Below are 11767 nucleotides of genomic sequence, written 5' to 3'. Positions count from 1 at the left end.
GGCGGTGGTGGTACACGCCTTTAATCCCAGCACTTGGGAGGCAGAGACAGGCGGATTTCTGAGTTCGAGGCCAGCCTGGTCTACAGAGTGAGTTCCAGGACTACACAGAGAAACCCTGTCTCGAAAAACCAAAAAAAAGGACAAACCATATGTGGCAAAAAACATTTTTTCCATACAGGCATAGAAACAGATAACAACCAGTTGTAATGAATAAGCTCTGAACTTGCTCCTATTTGATACACCTGGGGGGAGCATGGAAACACTTTCTAAGTCCATGTTCTTGAAGAAACTGAGGGTACAAAACTTGTTTTCTTGAGGTTTTCTCACAAGCACTCAGTTCCCCTTGCATGACTCCATTCCAACACTATGTTTAAAAATAAAGTGAAAGTGTGTTTATATTGCTGTTCTTTTTTTTTTTTTTTTTTTTTTTTTTTTTGGTTCTTGGGTGAGAAGTGGTGGTAGTGGCTATTTTCTAGTATGTGTCCATAATCTCCAACAAAGTAGCTTCCTTCCAGGTAGTTTGTGCAACTGGTTTCTCAGTGCTCTGTCACTGCTTCTAGTAGTGAGAAACTGCCTTATACATGGCCCATAGCCATTGTATTGGCTGATCTTCTAACCTCACTGTGAGAATGTTTCCAGGCCTCTGTGGGTTATTACTAGTGTTGTGGGTTTTGTTCTTGAGACAGAATCTCTTAGAACCTACACTGGCCTCCCACTTGGTGTGATCTTCCTGACTTGGTTCTTTGGGTGCTGGGATTACAGGGAGAAGCCACATGTTCAGCTGAGTGTTTTTAAAATTGTCTCTGAAACAGTGCAGCCCTAAGTGGAATAGATCGGAGGGCTCAAAACATGCTTCTCAACAAAACAACCAGCCCAAGTTTGTGGATGATGTCACCAGGTGCTGCAGAAAATGAGGTGTCTCCGGGTTACCCAGGACTGTTAAAGAAAAAGGGTCACTCAGGGATGAATTAAGGCCTTGGTGGCAGCAGGGACTTCTGCCTCTATGGACTGAATCTTTGAACAGCCACACCAAACTATACTTATTGGTTGTGAAAGTTGTTTTTTTGGGTAAAACAAGATCCTCATACCAAAGGTCCTAATCTAGTCTATGTCGTTCCTGATGGAAAGCATCACACCTCTGCAACTTCAGTCTTTATTGTGCACTGTTTGCAGTGCAAAGGCTGTAAAGCTCCTTCAGAAAAAAAACAACTCTATAGAGAACAGAAAGGGTCACTGTTTTCTACAATGATTTCTTCAAGGTCAGAGTACATCTAGAAAACAACTATTCATTCTAATGTTTACCCTAGATATAATGGTTTTAGATTTCCTGCTACAGTGAGGCTGAGAGAAATCTCAGGAGTTTGTCTTAGCTGCTTCTGTATGGCCTCAGAATACTAGATTGTTTAAGTCCATACACATTTAAATATACTCATTCCTAGTCTAGCATTGAGCTTCCATGGCTGAAGGCCATTAGTAGATGTGTCCTAATGAATGAATTATGTCCCAACTCTTCATTTTTTAGGAAATCAACCCAGGTGACTTTCACAATGCTTGATTAGCTTCTACAAATGTATAAATGCTTAGAATAATACACATGTATTTGAAACACTAAAGTTGTCCTCTAACCTCTACACATGCACCATGGTATGTGACGGAGAGTGCACATGCATACAAATACATGTTTTTATAATAGGGGACTGTTGAACGTTAGAGATGAAATCTAATGTTGAATGGAAAAAAAAATGAGTTAAGTTTATGAACAAAAGGATCACCATTACTTGAATGTGTGGGAAAATGACCAAGAGGAAGCAGCCAAGAGGTGATATTTGCTTTTCCATGGTGGCAAGTTCATGAGTATTTAAAATTTCAACTTTAAAAAATTCTACTTTAAATGGGATAAAGAGCCCTCAAACTGAGCTGGAGAGACGGTGCAGCACTTAAGAATTCATGCACAAATCCCTGGTTTGGTTCTCAGTATTCTAGTCTGAGGGCATCTGGTGCCATTTTATGACCTTCTCAGATACCAGGCACAGATGTGGTTTGCATACATACATACATACATACATACATACATACACGTAGGTAAAACCTTCACATATATATTTTAAAACACACACACACACAATCTAAGTAAACCTGAAGCTAATTCTAAATCATTCATCTGTAGCTGTAGGAAGGTAAGTGGCCCTGGCTGTTCTGGAACTCACAGAGATCAGACTGCCTCTGCCTCCCAAGTGCGAAGATTAAAGGCGTGCAACCATAAAATACCTTTTCATTTACTGAATCAAAATGAAGGGACAGGATCAGTAAGATTTTTTAGGCTCCTGGTCCTTGAAGGATCTATTTAATTATATACTAAGGTTTAGCAACTCTTAATATTCTCCATCTCTCCCTCTCATGTATACACCAGATCTCATTATAAATGGTCATGATCCAACATCTGGTTGCTGGAACCTCTGGACCTCAGGACCTCTGGAAGGGCAGCCAGTGCTCTTAACCTCTGAGCCATCTCTCCAGCCCCAGTTAATTCTTTTGTTGCCACAGGAAATCATCCACACATGCCTTCGGCTGCTCCTTTTTTTCCTGGTACAGCACCTATAATATAAGAAACACTCAGATGATAAAGAGAAAATAAACATGGGACAGACTTTGCGCCAAATCCATTTGGATTAGAGAATATGCATGATAATTTTCAACCATTTTAAAGAAGTATGAAATTAAGGACAAAGAGCTGCCAAATGGCTAATGAAAGTTGTTACTACATTTTATCTGAAGTCCAGACCAAAGGCTATGTATAGGAAACTTACCTCTCTGACTGCCCCCCTCCAATAAAAACAGTGTGCCTAAGGTGTTCCTAATGTGCCAAGGATGCTGGGGGTTTTTTTGTTTGTTTGTTTGTTTGTTTGTTTGTTTGTTTTTTCAGTGAAAGGCAATGACTCTTTGGCTCAAATATGTAATTAGCCAGTTTTGGGTGCTGCAGTTGAACCTGACTCCTGGGAAAACACAAGATAACACAACTTCTGTCCTTGAGGAAGTTCAAGTCAATTGATGGTAAGGGATAAGTGAGTGCATCTAAAGAACTGGGGATAAATGGAACATCACTGCAGGTGGCCTTTGTTTACAGTAAACAGTGTAAGCTGAAATTGGAGGTCACCACTTCTCCTGTGTGTCCTTCCTGTACCTTCCACCCTCCTACTGCACTCCATCAAACCCAGAACCTTAATCATGCAAAGCAAGGCTTCAGCGAGTTAATGCAGATGATTGTCCTCTTTTTTCCTGAGGCCATGAGACTGGTATCCATAGCTCAGTCCAGGAATAAACTGTGCCGTGATTGTGTAATTAAATTACTAAATCCTTGTCGTTTGCCTAGCCCACATTTTCCTCCTGTATGAGGCCTCTCTGAAAAATAATGAGAAATCACAAATTGTTGGGGCTATTATTGAGGAATTGACTCTACTGGTTTAGATTCAAGGTGTGTGAACACACTGACAATATTGTCCTGTTTTAGTTTAACCTATAGTTTCTGTGGTTAAAAAAAAATAACAACAACAAAAACCTGACAAAAGCAACTTAGGAGAGAATGAATTTATTCTCACTAATTCCCAATTACAGTCCATCAGAGCAGGAGACTCTGGCAGAAACTTGAAGCAGCTAGTCACATCCACAGCCAAGAGCAGAGAAAATGCATGCATGCTTGCCAGTGCTCAGCTGGCTCTCGCCTTTTTACTCAGTCCATGGCACAGACCATGAAAAGATGCTGACCACATCAAAAATGGATCTCCCCACTTCAGCCTAATCAAAAATTTTTAGTAGGGCTGGAGAGATGACCCAGTACCCTCACTTCAGCTCATAGCCACATAACTTCTGTTCAAGGGAATCCATTGCCCCTGGGCACCACCACACATGGCACATAGACATTTATAGAGGCAAAACCCCATACACATAATGAAAAAGAAAACTTCACAGACAAACCCAATCCAAACCATTCCTAGTTAGTCCCCCTTCCTGGATGATTCTAGATTTTGCTAAATTGACAAAACCAAACATCATATGTTCTGTGTTACTTTTCCTTTTCTGTATTGAAGTGTAAATTTACTCAGATCTGCCTTCTGTGGGGTTAATTGTGTATTCAAAGTTTGAAATATAGTAGAGTATATAAAGGCATAAACATTGGGTGCTTTCATGTCTCTTCATAGCATATGCAGAATGTTTATGACATGTGATCTCTGAATCAAATTCAAGGTCCATTGCCTTGAAGGAAGAGAATAATAGGGGAAAGCAAAGCTATCTATCATCTATTATCAATCTTCTATCTATCTGGTACTATAAATTTAACCCAGGGCCTTTTGTTGAAAGTGTTTAAGTAACACACATGAGGAATACAGTAAAACTCTGGCACCATCCTCCAGCTTCAACAATCACCAGTTCATGTTGAATCCTATTTAATTTCAGTTCATCTTAGTGTCAAACTTTCCATCATACCCCAAAGTAGATTCTGCACATAATTATGGGAAAATCAGGGAACTTATGAGTTTCTTTATAAAGGTCACATGGATTTCAGGGCTGAATCAGTGCTGAGTTCTTGCTTACCAGTGGGGAAAAAAAATGGCTTAGTTCCCATAATTCATTAGGGAAGGGAAGAGAATTAAGACTTGGAATTTTGTTGGTTTGGTTTTCTGAGACAGAATACGTACCTATATGCACTGTCACTGAACTGCCTATGAAGCCCTGATTGACAGTGAATTCCTGACCCTCCTGCCCTCCTGCCATAGACTTAGGAATTACAACTATGTGCCCACTCTTGTCATTTTAAACTGGTACAGTCACCTGTCAGTTTTTTTTTAATTTAATATTTTTTTGTTTTTAAAGTCTCTACCACTTCTTCCAGTAATCTGCCAGCCTTTTCAAATCCCCTCTTCTCTTGTAGAAAATGCTTTCATTAAAATGTAGGATTGGGGGCTGGAGAGATGGTTCATCGGCTAAGACCACTTCGTGCTTGCTCTTGCAAAGGGTCAGAGTTTAGCTTCCAGCACCCATACCAGTTCACAAATGCCTGTGACTCCAGCCACTCTAGCCTTCATGAGCACCCACACACACATGGCATACACTCAACACACATACATACACAGAAATAGAAAGTAAATCTTAAAAAAAAATACTAATGTAGGCTTGCTGGGGATAGGGACAGAGGAGAGGCAAGTATGGGATGGGTTAAATAAAAAGGATTTATGAAAAGCCTTATAAAAGCTTGCTACTTTGTAAGCTAATTAAAACATACAATGTTTTTAAAAAGGAGTTTGAGCACAGTACCCCTGTATGAGTAGAAAATGCTTCCTCCAAAAGACATAAGTTACTAAGTGAAAATCTCAGTGCCAGGTGGGGGATAGCTCCCTCTCAGATATCTTTTTAGGGAGACCTTAGACCCCATACAACACAAACTATTGCTCTCACTCTTGGTTGCCCACCATAACAAGGCACTGTTGCTGAGGAAATGGCATACTTTGGTTGCAGAACATAGAGAAATCAAGCCCACACCCAACAGCAAGTTGCAGGTTAGCTAAGGCTTCACAAGAAGACCACTCAAAAAAGATGAGAGACATGATGCTTTGTCTGAGCTGCTTTTTTTTTTTTTTCCTTCTTAACCTTACCAGTCTTTTGCTTATACATTATGGTTTCCAGTTTTGTGGACTGGAGCAGCAGCAAATACATGCAGGCAAAGAATCTATACACATATACAAGAAGGCTTTTTAAAATAAAAGCTTAGAAAGCACTGAGGAAGTATAAAACTCCAATGTAAATGCTAAACCTTATAAATCTATTTAAAAGTCCAGTTTTATCTGTTAACTTATTTTGGTTTCTCTTTGTGTGTGTGTGTGTGTGCTTTCTCTTTTTTAAACAATAATCTCTAAGTTTCTTGTTTAATCCTAGCATCCTTTCTGGGTCAAGTTTAGACTAGATGATTCTTTTGGTCAGCTGGTCAGTATCAATTAAAAATCAATAAACTTTGATCTGTTGATTTCCCATTTAAAAATGTAAGGCAGTTGAATACTGTCTCATTTGCTTAACTAAGAGCATATGCCTTTGTCTGCAATTGGGAGGCAGAGAGAGAGAGAGAGAGAGAGAGAGAGAGAGAGAGAGAGAGAGACAGACACAGACACAGACACAGACACAGACACAGACACAGAGAGATAGACACAGAGAGCTGGCTGAGAATGACACAGACTTTTGAAACTTTCAACTCACCCCCCAGTAACACACCTCTTCCAACAAGGCCGCATCGGCTAATCATTCCTAAACAGCTTGAGCAAATGAGGACCAAGCATTCAAACATAAGAACCTACAGGGGGCATTCAGGCCAACTGACATACCTTCAGTTACTAAAATTTGTGTAAAAGAATATTTGACTACTTAGAACTACTGTTCCTAATGCTGTGACCTTTTAATAAAGTTCGCCATGTTATGGTGACTCCCAACCATAAAATTATTTTCATTGCTACTTCATAACTAATGTTCTATTGTTATGAATCATAATGTAAATATTTTTGGACTTTGCAGGGGGGAAAGTCTTTGTGCTAATAAAAAATATGTAAAATTCTATCGGTACAAAGTTGATTAAAATTTGCAAATATGTATGCCTACTCTCTAAACTTAGCCCCAGATACATCAGAGTTTAAATACTGAACATTCACTGCTCTGCCCTGAGTGGCATTTGACCGTCAAATGTCTCTTCCGTACAGCGTCCCAGACCTCTAGAGTGCAATTCTGAGGGTCAGAGACTTACAGCAGCAGAGCCAGGGCCGCTGACCCGGTTTTCCGTCTTTCCTCATAATCTTGGCGAACCAGAGAGATGGAGAGCACAGGCGCTCTGTCTTCAAAACATTTACATCCAGTCTTATGCCTGGACATTTCTTCCCTTCTTTTTCCTCCGCAGGAAACTTTTGTCAGCGTTTCCAACAAATCTTAACATTACTACCTCAGCTAGGGTGCCAGCGTAATCTCTATATCAGGAAAATATCTGCACTTTTTGCTCGTGTGTCAGGATGGCCGAGTGGTCTAAGGCGCCAGACTCAAGCACAGCTTCCCTGTCTGGGGATTCTGGTCTCCGTATGGAGGCGTGGGTTCGAATCCCACTTCTGACACAGCATTGTTTTTATTTTTTTTCGCCTCAGTATCGACAAATACATACCGACTTGATTGCATACGTTAAGAAATATCAAACCGCATAGTTTTAAAAATTGATTTTGAAAATTTCTCTAATAGGAGCAGCCGACCCCAACCATAGAAGCGGAAGCACGGCTATGGTTTTGAGGACGCGAGATTCGCTCTGCCTTGTTGTCGGCCTGCGGAGACGACTGCGGACCGCGAAGAAAACTGAGCGGCGGGTCCTGGAGGTCTGGTCAGCGGATAACGCCTACACCGCCGCTGTTGGCCACGCGCCTAGCCCACGGGTGCCGCAACCCTGAAGCACTGCGGCCTCCACAGCGCCTCCTTGCGGGCCGCGATAAGTAATCATTTCTCCGCCTTAGTCCAAACTCCTCCTTCCAGGCCAAACAGAATCCGTGCTAGCAGCTCGCCCTGTTTTAGACAGTACTTTCTCTACAAGCACCTGTGTCATCAACTACTTGGTGGGTTTTGTTGTTGGTTTGGTTTGGTTTGGTTTGGTTTGGTTTGGTTTGGTTTGGTTTGGTTTGGTTTGGTTTGGTTTGGTTTGGTTTGGTTTGGTTTGGTTTGGTTTGGTTTGGTTTGGTTTGGTTTGGTTTGGTTTGTTTTCACTCAGTATTTGTTGGGTCGTAAGTTGAGCATTTATTTCGTTTTTCCTTATATAGGAGCTATCTTGTAAATCAGTAGAATGAATACAGTCTGTTTTGTCACTGTTATAGAACGTTCAATAGAAATAGAAAATTTCTGGAAATTTGTTCAGTTTGCTATACACGAGTTCTTGCTGTTCGCGTCCTTCATTTTGTCTTTCTGTCCCTCTTTCCCTCTTTCTTTCTTTCTCCCTTTCCCTTTCAACCCTACTATGGAATCCTGCATGATCTGCATATTTTGACTCCAAAAACTTTTTTTTTTTTTTTTCAGAAAAAGAAACAAACAGATCATGTAAAAGAAAGATCTTAAATTCCTCTCAGGATCTCTTCTAGAGTACACGGTTTCTTGTCTTTATATGTTTGGATGTATTTTTTTTTTTTTTTGTATGCTCATATTCCTAGAACAGAACCTGATTACCTTCGGAAGAGCTTTCACAATGCTTGTGGGATGACTAGCCCCACCCCCAACCTCCCACTTTGAAAAGTGAAGTATTTTCAAGTGGTGGAGTGGAGGTGGAGGGTGATGCCTTGTTTTTAAATCTCTTTTCTTCAGATACTTTCCCAAATGCTACAACTACCCAATGTTAGCTCCTAGATTAAAACAAACAACAACATAACATTATGTCCAAATTTACTTCATAGCAGTTCACAAGCTCAGTTGTTTTGTTAGCTGAAGTATACAAAGTCATTCTGATTTTCCTTTCTAAATGAAAAACATCCCTCAAATAAAAGATAATTTATTCTTGGGCCAAATATGATTGGCCAGGGCTCAGGAACATGGATTTGGGTTATGCAAAAAGTTGTATTTTTTTTTTTTTTTTTTTTTTTTTTTTTTTTTACTTATAGGACATAGAAAGTAATAAATTAAGGCATTTACCAAATAATCCTGGTGGGGGACATCAGGTAGTCTGCTCATATTTAGCAAAGCATGGAAATCTGCTCTAGGTTGCAGGTGCTGTCTGTCTTCAAGGCCCATGGAAGCTAAGGGTCTGAAAAAAGAATAAGCCAAAGGAACTATCTGATAGGCGGTTGTGGTGGGTGGGTGGGGAATAAATGGAACTAAAAATTGTGCCAGATAACCTGGCTCTGGGTCTGCACTATTTTAACTCTACATGTGTAAAGCTCTAATCGTCCATTCAGCCTGGGTCAGCAAAGGTGAACCACTGAGAGAGAGAACTATCAAGGTGAGGCCCAGGACTGGACCAGACAGACAGACAGATGGATGGATGGATGGATGGATGGATGGATGGATGGATGAAAGGATGGACAAAAGGACAGAACACAGAGTAGCTGTGTAAAGCATTGGGGACTATACTGTATGGTATTTGTTCTGAGCTGAAGCCCCAGGGATAGCCAAAGGTTCTTGGTTTTTCACTTCTTTCATGCACGTACCTAGTGGTTCAGTGAAGGTGGGTGGGGTTGTCACCATCACAGTGTTATATGTCCCTCCCTTTATGGGGTCTAGGAGAGTGTCCCTTTGTTGGTTCCCAACACCAGTTCCAGGAGATTCAATGCCTTCTTCTGACCTCTATAGGCACTGTACACACATAGTGCAGGCAAAATACTCACCTACATAAAAGAAAAATGAATGCTTCTTAAACACAGGCACTTACTGGTGACTGGGCAAGGTGGACACACCTTTAATCTCAGAACTCAGGAGGCAGTCAGGTAATATCTGTGGGTTCAAGGCCAGCTTGATCTACACATGGAGTCATACATTTGTTAGGAATACATAGTGAGATTGTCTAAAAACAAGAACACAAATAACAACAACCAAACACTGACGGCAACATCAGGTAAGTAGGTTGCCACAGGACAGGGAATCTTTAGTTATCTAAGGCTATCAGTTGACATTCTTAGCCTTTGGGTTGGTGGGTTTGTGTTAATAGAAGCTAGGGGTTCAATCTGTATATTGCAAAAAAAAAAAAAAAAAAAAAGGTATCAAATATACATGTTAAGTAACACACGTAAGTAGACAATAGATGGGTATTTCAAAGTATAAAAATAGCCCAAGATAATTTGGCTGCCGATGCGCAATATTCCAGCTCTTCATGGCCCCAATCAGTCTTGCAGAATTTTTAATTTTGGTGCCTTGTTTCTGTTCGCAACACAAAGATGCCTACAAACATCTACAAACGTCACAAAGCGTTTGTGACACTGCTAGAAAAATACCAAGACGCCAGTAAGTCTCCAAAGCTGTCAAGAGAAGCAAAAATAAAAGGTTAACTCTGGAGTCCTGGTGCAGGGAGCTAAAGTGAGGAAAGTCACTAAGACCTCCTGCGTGCTAGAGAGGGTCTGGAAGTAGCCTTGGCCTTTGACGTGTAAATCGACCCCAAGATCGTTGCGTCTCCTCAGGAGGAAATTAATTTTTCCTCCTTCTTCCGGAGCTCATCGGCTTGAAAACCGGGAATTGCTGTCTGGTTTGGCGAGTGAGGCGAGGTGGGCTTGGGCTTCGGGGGCGTAGTGACTCCGGCACTGAACTTAGGAGGGACGCAAGGCCTGTGACCTTGAGGCAGATTCTGCACAGCCGAACTCATCTCAACCCTGACCTGGACCAGACTTGGTCCCTGCCATTTCTCTAGGTCCTGGAAAAGAATGTGTTGCAGCAAAGAACTTTAAGCAAGATCTTTTTCCTCTCCGCTCAGTTTTTTTCTTTTTCGAAGTTAACTCGGACACACATTATTTGGTTTTTTCTTGTCAACCTGTTGCAATATTGTTACATACTGCACGTGGTGGCTGACACCTGGGAAGCTTAGGGACAGTTCCTCCTGAGTTCTAGACCAGCCTGGCTGCTTTGTCTTCAGACTTTTTCCTCTTCCCCATATGTTTGTAAAAACCACTTACCTACATTCTGGGTGTGTGTATGGGGGAAAGGAGGGACTACGTTAAAGGGAAAGTTGTTATATTAACAGGGTGAGATCAAGTTTTTGTTTGGTTGTTGTCGTTGTTAGAGATAGACATAGAAGTGAAATTTCCTGCACAAATGATGGATATGACATAGAAAAGAGTAGTTAATTTTTTGAAAATAGGGAAGGCAAGACTTTTTATTCAGGGAGTTGCCTGTGTTGTATCTTACAGACTTTTTTTTTTTTTTTTTTTTTTTGCAATATATCAGTCTGAAAATCATCATTCGACAGCATATAGATTATTTATTTATTTGCCACAGCTTCTAATATGATAGTTTCTTAAGTTGTTTCCTGTTAGGATGCACTTGGTCTGGGTTTCCCTTCATCGTTACAAGTGGTAGAGTTTTCTATTTTGCACACCAAAAAGGGCGTCAAGGGAAATGCCTCAACGGGAAGGGTTTAAGGCATTCCTTGTGGATCCCACTCAGAAGACCACAAAGCCAAGCCAGGATTTGTGACCCTAAAGGTGGAAAAAAGATGTATTGAGAAACAGGAAATCAGCATCATTGGGGAAATAATTTCACACTGGGGAGAGTTTTCCTAGCTCTGACATCAAGAGACATCAGGCATCAAGAGGTGTCCAGCACTATTCCATGCTGACAGTGGGATGCACAGCAAAGGGCCAAAGATCCTGCCGCTGCTGGAGCAGTTCCTGCCCAGGACCTGAAGGCCTGAGTAACTTAACAACGGAAATTAATCTTCCCCAGCTCTGGTGGTGCAAAAGCTGAAGACAGTTCCTGTGGATTCAGTCCCTTGTGGGGTAGATGGGTAGATAGTCAACCTCTTGCTCTGTCCTCACACTGCATAGAAGGGAGACCTCATTCCTGTCTAATGGAATGCATTGATTCCATATGGATCACAATCCTTGGCCTCTAGAATACTTTACTAGTGTGTGATACTATAGTTAGCTTCTCTCTCTTTTTTCTTTTCTTTTCTTTTCTTTTTTGAGACAGTTTTTCTGTGTAACTTGGAACTTACTCTATAAACTAGGCTGGCCTTAAACCTCTCAGAAATCCACCTGCCTCTGCCTCCTGAGTGCTGAGATTAAAGGTA

General features: G+C 41.1%; 1 non-coding gene across 1 annotated transcript; it reads left to right on the top strand.

Moving 5' to 3' along the window:
* The first annotated feature begins 7034 nt into the window (after nt 1-7034).
* Nucleotides 7035-7139, top strand: Trnal-caa (transfer RNA leucine (anticodon CAA)). The gene is made up of 2 exons: nt 7035-7072; nt 7094-7139. It is a non-coding gene; the product is annotated as a tRNA-Leu (tRNA).
* Nucleotides 7140-11767: the final 4628 nt, after the last annotated feature.

Source organism: Arvicanthis niloticus, chromosome 8, assembly GCF_011762505.2.
Source record: "Arvicanthis niloticus isolate mArvNil1 chromosome 8, mArvNil1.pat.X, whole genome shotgun sequence".
Lineage (NCBI taxonomy): Eukaryota > Metazoa > Chordata > Mammalia > Rodentia > Muridae > Arvicanthis > Arvicanthis niloticus.
The sequence above is the reverse complement of the archived record's forward strand: the minus strand, read 5'-3'. Positions and strand labels throughout refer to the sequence as shown.